General features: G+C 40.3%; 1 pseudogene; it reads right to left on the reverse strand.

Moving 5' to 3' along the window:
• Positions 1-4,645: 4,645 nt before the first annotated feature.
• LOC102860530 overlaps positions 4,646-7,353 on the reverse strand; it is a 15,023-nt pseudogene continuing 12,315 nt past the window's right edge.

The raw sequence follows: 7,353 nt of genomic DNA on the forward strand, positions 1-7,353 counted from the left end.
CTCCAATATGAATTGAGGCTCAATGTCAAGAAGACAAAAATTCTCACCCCTGGACCAATTGGCAAGAAGCTGCACTGCAATCCTGAAGGCATGTGGTTCGAATCCACCAGATGCTCTTCTGGAGAAGGAGGGGCAATCTCTTCCTGTGCCAGTCAGGTCCAATTTGACCGTACACAGACACAAAAATAATAAAATAACACCTATATAAAATAATAATAAAAATGGCGGTATAAATAACTTTTCTTCTATTTGATTCCAATTTCTCACAACCCTATATGTATCAGAGTAGCATTGTGAGTTCCATGAGCTAAGAGTGTCATATTGTTGTTATATATCATTGAGGTGCAAATAATTCATAGCTAACCCTCCAATGGGTTTTTAGAGGCTGTAAAGCACATGGGAGGAGACTCTCTATTTTTCTGCTGTGGAGTGCCTCGTAGATCCTAATCCTGTTACTTTGGATGATCAGAGTAACTCCTTATCACTACGCCTCTAGAGCCCCCTGGGTTATCACAATCCAGGTCCATTTAATTCTTAAAAGATGCCTCTCATATGTTGTCGTGAGGTACCACAGGTGACAGCTCATAGTGACTCTCTGTACAATAGAGCTAAACCCTGTCCCATCCTGCACCATGTTCACAATCTCTGCTGTGGTTAAGACCATTTAGTCATGGTGTCTCTCCATCTCAGTGAGTTCCTTTCTCTTTTTGTCTAACCCTTTACCTTTCCAAGTATGATAGCCTTCTCCAGGGGCTGGTCCTTCCTGATCATACCTAACGTATGTGAAACAAAGACTCACAATCTTTGTTTCTAAGGTGCATTCTGCTCCAATTTTTCTGTACATATTTTTTTTGTTTTACTGATGGTTTACAGTATAGTCAGTATTCTCGGTATAGTCACATAATTCAAAGAAACAGATTCTTCTTGGTTTTCTTTATTACTTTCCAACTTTCCTTTTTAAAATTGTGATTATAATGAAAGTTTACAAAAAGTTGAATTTTCATCTCTTCATTGTTGCACGTTTTTCTCCCTCAGTTCACTTCTTTTTCAAAAAGAAACAAAAATTCATTCATTGTTGCGTACTTTCCGCCCTCTCCTCCCAAACCTATCCCAGTCCACTCTGCTATGAACCTTTTATTCTGGACTGTTATCATATAAATAATGCCTAATTATATATTCCTTTTAAACAGTTTGTTCCATCTTTCACATGTTTATGAAGCAACTGAAAACATTATATAGCTTGTATTGGATGTACTTTAGTCTTTAAAGTAACATCTTTGCTCTTCATAACTTCAAAGACATCTTTGACAGTAGATTTATTATTTTAACACGCTTCATTTCTTTAACATTTGAACATATCCATGATATTGTCTTTGTATTACTATTAATTCCATTACTTTCATGTTGTAAACTCTACTCTGAAAGTTCTGGTGGCTTAGTGGTAAGTAATTGCACTGCAATCCCAAAAGCATATGGTTCAAGTCCACCAGCTGCTCCACAGAGGAAAGATATGCAGTCTCATGTGTGATTTACTGCCTCTAAAAATTCACTGAGAGGTCAGCTATGAAACAGTTTTGACTCTATAGATAGATAACTAAATTAAGCAACCATATCATAATGTAAATTTTTAAATGATCCTTAAAATCACCTTACTAATCCGTAATTATTTTTTCCACAGGTCTTAAATAAAGAACCTGAAGAACAGAGTATACCTTCTGATCATATGGTTAGAAAAAAAATTAACGCTGCCATTGGCTGTCTGTGAGCCTGGAGGGAAATTATGTTCAACCTGAAAGCTTTGGCAAATTTCCCCTTGGTAACTACAGTAAATGTTCAAGAGGAAAGGGCAGCATGAACATGAGAGGCCATGTATGGTTGATCATAAAGGCAGAGAACATGAAGGGGCTCAGAAATTGAGTTTGAATCAATACAATGTCGAGAGAACAAGAGGAAGAAAGGGTGTGTCAGAAGCTTCTAGCATAGGCTGGAGTTGTGGGAAATATCCTGATAAGGGAGTCAAGGTAGGTAGTAGTGTCCCAGTCAGCTAGCTTGGGGTTTTAGAAACAGAAGGTCTATTCTGCTTGGGTGGTTTCTTCCCTTTATTATCTGTTTTGATACTTCCCCTATAACCGGAGTTGTCTTTGCTGCTGCAATTAAAGTGATTTCTTCTGTAACCAAACCATATTTTTCCTCAAAGATAGGTTTTCATTCTGAAGTTAAATATTTAAAGTACAGACATTGTCCCTCAACTACACAGAATGTGTCTCCTGCAGTTACAGTTTTATTGGACTTGTTATTTGAGTTTCCAGTGGTTTGTTATGGTTGGAATGTCAGCAAAAGAAATGAAGTTCTAACGCCTGTGCTCTGAATAGAATCCTGTTTAGACATAGGATCATTGAAGAAATGATTAGTTAATTTGACATGAAGTCATGCTGGAGTAGGGTGTATGATCATCCTATATACTTCAGTATTTTATAAAGAAGAGAAAGATACAGAACAGGAAACAAAGTCACGTGAAGATGCATCTACAATTCAAGGAATCCCAAGAGTTGCTGAAAGTCAACAGAAAATATGAGAGAAGAACAAAACAGTTCCTTCCTCACAGCCCTCAGAGGGACTCAATATGCCAGATTCTCTGTCTTGAATGCCCAGCCTCTAGAATTGTGAGACAATAAATTTCTGTTCTTAAAAGACACAGAGTTTATGTGTTTTCATATGGTGGCTCTAGGAAATCAGTCCATGGTTATTGGCCAAACTTGCATCCCATAGAATTTGAAGTTAGGATGACTAACGTGCCACTTTCCCCCTAGGCTTGAGAGTGTCCATAGGGCTGACTCTGCACTGCTCATGTGGGTTGAGTGCTGGTAAAGAAATCTCTAGTGCTATACAGATAACAGGTTTCCTGTCTCTTCTCAAGTGTCTTTTTAGGTGACTCTCCAGAATGAGGTGTTAATCTAGCTCCCTGTGTTAAACGCTGTCCATGGTGTGTTTTAGGACCACAGTGAGGATCATAGTTGTTGTGTGCTGTGGCGTCAGAACCACCCCACACCTAACTTCCAATCGGTTTCAGAGACAGTAAATAGAACAGCAGGAGATTATCCATCCTGCTCCTGCAGAGCAGTTGGTGAATTTGAACCCAGTGTCTTTGAGATTGCAGTGCAGTTTCTTATCCCTAGGCTATCAGAACTCCCTCAGGACTAGAGCTGTTGTTATGTACTGTTGAATCTGAACCAATCCATAGCTGATACTTCAGTGGATTTTTGGAGGCAATAAATCACACAAAAGAAGATTGGCCATCCTTCTCCCATGGAGTAGTTGGTGGATTTGAACTGCATGCCTTTCGGATTGCAGGGTAATCTCTCAGCAAATCCTTCCACACACACAGGGATCTAGGGCATCTTCATCATTCAGATCTTTACACTGCCAGCACATGCAACATAGGCCCTACCACTGCTGATTCAGATAGCTGTTCAGATACTGTAGTATTTTCATCAGTAAACTAATGCCAGGGATTTTCCACTCCTATTTCTGTTTTGGTTTTGGTGTTTTGTTCCTTTGAGTTAGAACCAGTGTGCTTTCTGAGGCAGTTAACTGTATGAGAGGAGATTGCCCATCCTTCTCTGGAGGAACAGCTGGCAGCTGGTGGATTAGAACTTCACACCTTTGAGACTGCAATGTAGTTTCTTACTACTAGGCTACCAGAGCTCCCTTTCTATTTCAGTCACTCTTAAAATATTGACAATGAAAATCAAAGACAGTTTAGAAACTGTGGTAAACAGCAGCTCAGATCTTCAAGAATTTATTCAATACCTCTAAAAAAGATAATAAAAAAAGGATGAAATGAAGCGGCAAACAGATCCAAGCAGGTCTCACATAGGGTAATAGCACTACCACTTCAAGTGTAAGATGCTTGGCAGTCGATCATAATGTCAAACATGACGGATGGCCCTACCGCTCCCCAGATGAACCCAACTCAGAGCTGGTTTTCAATATGCTTTTTACATGGTGGATTCCAAATTTAAAAAAAAAAATATATTCATTGTAGAGAAAAGATTAGCCTCATCCAATGAGGATTTTTATGTTCCAGGACACTCTTGAAATGGTAGAAAGCTGAGTCAAAGTCTCATGCACTGTGCGCATTTAGGGAAAGAGCAAGAAAGATTTCAACAGCTGCACCAGGATGGTTAGTCAGTGTCCACCATGAAATTATTTGTCTATCTAAAACTCTTTTTTTTTAAATAGCGATTTTAATGAAAGGTTATAGAGAACTTGGATTTCTATTCATTCATTGTTGCACATTTTCCTCCCTACCCACTCCCCACTGCCCCCCCCCCAGTTCGCTTTTCTCCTAGAAAAAAAAAAAAGTTATTTTATTGTTGCACAATTTTCTGCCACCACTTTGCTATGCAGCTGTTATTCTGGAATGTTGTCAGACAAATAATACCTAATCAAATATTCCTCTGAAACAGTTTTTACCCCTCATTTACTTTTTTGGGCGTTGTCCCAGTCTTTAACTGACGTGTGTTTCTGGGGGAGGAAGCTTGTTTTTCAGCAGCGGCAGCCTTCTTGACATCTGGTCTGAGGAATAAGTGACTACACACCCATCGACAGGGGGTGGAACCAGCTCTCCGAGGGACACACACCATTATTCCAGGGCCTTCACCAGGGCCTCGCTGGCCTCAATGCGGATCTGGATCTCCGCCCGCTGGGCCTCGTCCGCTGGCCCTACCAACTCCGCCTGTGCCTTCTCCAGGTTTGCTCTGGATGCCCCAAGGTCCAGCATCTCCAGTGTTACAGCCTCTTCTGCCAGAAGAGTCGGCCTTGACCGTGACAGAGCTGCTGCTCACAAAGTACTTGCTGGTGGTACCATCGTCGGTGTGATCACTACCAACCGGGGCACCACTATCAACCTAGGCCTCAGGACCTGCAGTGGGGGCACATGGGATGCCAGGATGCCAAAGGAGCCTTTCTGCGTGGGCACATCCACCTGGTGGAAGTGGACATTGTGCAAAAACACCAGCATGGGCGAGATGGAGGTGAAGGACATTTGCTCGTGGACTGCTGTGAGGGCTGGGGCTGAGGTAGCCTTGGCCTAGGCGCCGGCCTGGTGCACATGGAGTACCAGGCCAGAGCTGGTGGAGCAGCCTGGAGGGCAGCATGGCAGCAGAAATGGAACAGGGGCTTGGAGAGCAGGTGGCTTCAGGCTGACTCATATCTCCCCCATCTATTACAATGCAGTGTACATTATTTATCCCCTCGTTTCTTAGTTTCCCCCCAACCCCCATGTCAGTCCTATTTTATAACAGTGACATTATGCAGTATTTGTCCTTTTGTTCCTGAGATATTTCAATCTGTATAATGTTCTCCAGTTTCTCCACAACCTTGCCAACATTTGTTTTTTTGCTGCTCTGTTCAATTTTGCTATTTTTACTGGGGTGATTACTCATAGCAATCTAAAACTCTTAGAAGCGTTTTGTTGTGAACTGTGTGGACATTTGCAGAGCAGATTGGTTTTTCTTTCAACAATTTATATAGATTACATTGTGTGACATTGATTACAGATCTTGCAATAAAATAGCACTATTTTTATTTCCTACATGTGTTTCTTATTTTCCATTAACCTTTCCCCCCAGTCCTTCCTGCCTTCTACGCTTTATTCCTTAACAAATCCTGCCCTTTTGATCTCCTACAGGGGTGATTGTACTAAAGAATGCATTCCTCCTGGTATTACTCACCCCCTTGTGGACCTGTCAGTTGTTTGGCTGAAATTTTAGTTGTGAGGGTGATTTTACTTTACAGCTTTAAGGGTGACTGCATCAGGGTTGTATCCTCTCACCATATGTATTCAATATATGTGCTGAGTCAGTAATCTGAGAAGATGGATTATATGAAGTATAATGTGGCAACAGGATTAGTGGAAGAGTTAGCTACAATCTACATTATGCAGATGACATAACTTTGCATGCTCCATGTAAGGAAGACTTGAAGCACTTACTGAAGAAGATCAAACTATGCTTTTCAGTATGGGGTATACCTACCTCAATATCAAGAAAGCAAAGCTCTTGTAACTGAACCAATAGGCAACATCATGATAAACAGAGAAAAGTTTGAAATTGTCAAGGATTTAATTTTACTTGAATCTCAACCAACATTCATGGAAGCAGTAGTAAAGAAATCAAAAGACGCATTGTACTGGACAAACTACTAGAAGATATACATATTTATTTCCATTAAAAAGAAATAGTGATTCAACAGAATGTGAAAATTACTGAACAATATCATTAGTATCACATACAATAAAGTGTTGGTGATGTTTATTTAAAAATGAATGAAACTGTTTATCAACAAGGGCAATGTATAAGGAAGATAAACAAATTTGTGCTCTGTCTTATCATATACCATTTTCATCATCTCTAACATACGAGCCCATTTCTGTAGTCAGTTGTCAATCCATCTCATTGAGGGTTTCCCTTTCTTTCACCTGCCCTTTACCTTTCCAAACATGATGTCTCTCTTCAAGTAATAGTCTCTCTTAAGAACATGCCCAAAGTATGGGAGACAATATTTCACCATTCATACCTCCAATAAGTATTTTGGCAAGACTTTTTCTGGGACATATCTGTTTGTTCTTTTGGCCATCCATGGGGCGTACCAGTGCTCTTCTCCAATACCACATCTCAAAGGTATCAGTGCTTCTCCTGTCATCTTCATTCACTGTCTGTCTCTAAGATGAAGATCAGGTGATTGGAAAGATGTTGGCTTGAATCAAGAGCACCTTTGTCTTTAGTTTGACATCACTGCTCTTCATGACTTTGTAGAGCTCCCTGACAACAGACTTTCTCAATGTGATACTTCCCCCGATCTCCTGATTGCTGGTACCAAAGGTGTTGATTGCAGATACAAAGAAAAGAAATCATTGACTTTCAATGTTGAATTTCAATGTTCTCTTCACCTATGAACTTTGATAAATGATAATAGTTATAGAAAGTCTTCAGGCCTTTTGTTCATAGAGTCGCCATGAGTCATACTCAACTCAATGGCAATCAACAACAACTTCGTCTATCATGATGTTGCCCATTGGCCCAATGGTAAAGTGTTTTTTGGGGTTTTTGTGTGTGTGTGGTTTTTAAGGAGGAAGTGAAACGCATAAATATTGACATACTAGGCATTGGTGAGATGAGATGGACCGTCATGGGGCATTTTGAATCAGATGATCATATGACATACTACTCGGGAGACGGAAAGGTGAGGAAAATGGGGTTGCTTTCATAGTTAGAAAAGCCATTTCTTTTTTTTTTAGAAAAGCCATTTCTACATCCATCTTGAAGTACAATATTGTGACAGGATAATATC

The sequence above is a fragment of the Elephantulus edwardii genome, unplaced genomic scaffold (genome assembly GCF_000299155.1).
Source record: "Elephantulus edwardii isolate Elephantulus edwardi_28Jun2011 unplaced genomic scaffold, EleEdw1.0 scaffold00097, whole genome shotgun sequence".
In the NCBI taxonomy this organism is placed as follows: Eukaryota; Metazoa; Chordata; class Mammalia; order Macroscelidea; family Macroscelididae; genus Elephantulus; species Elephantulus edwardii.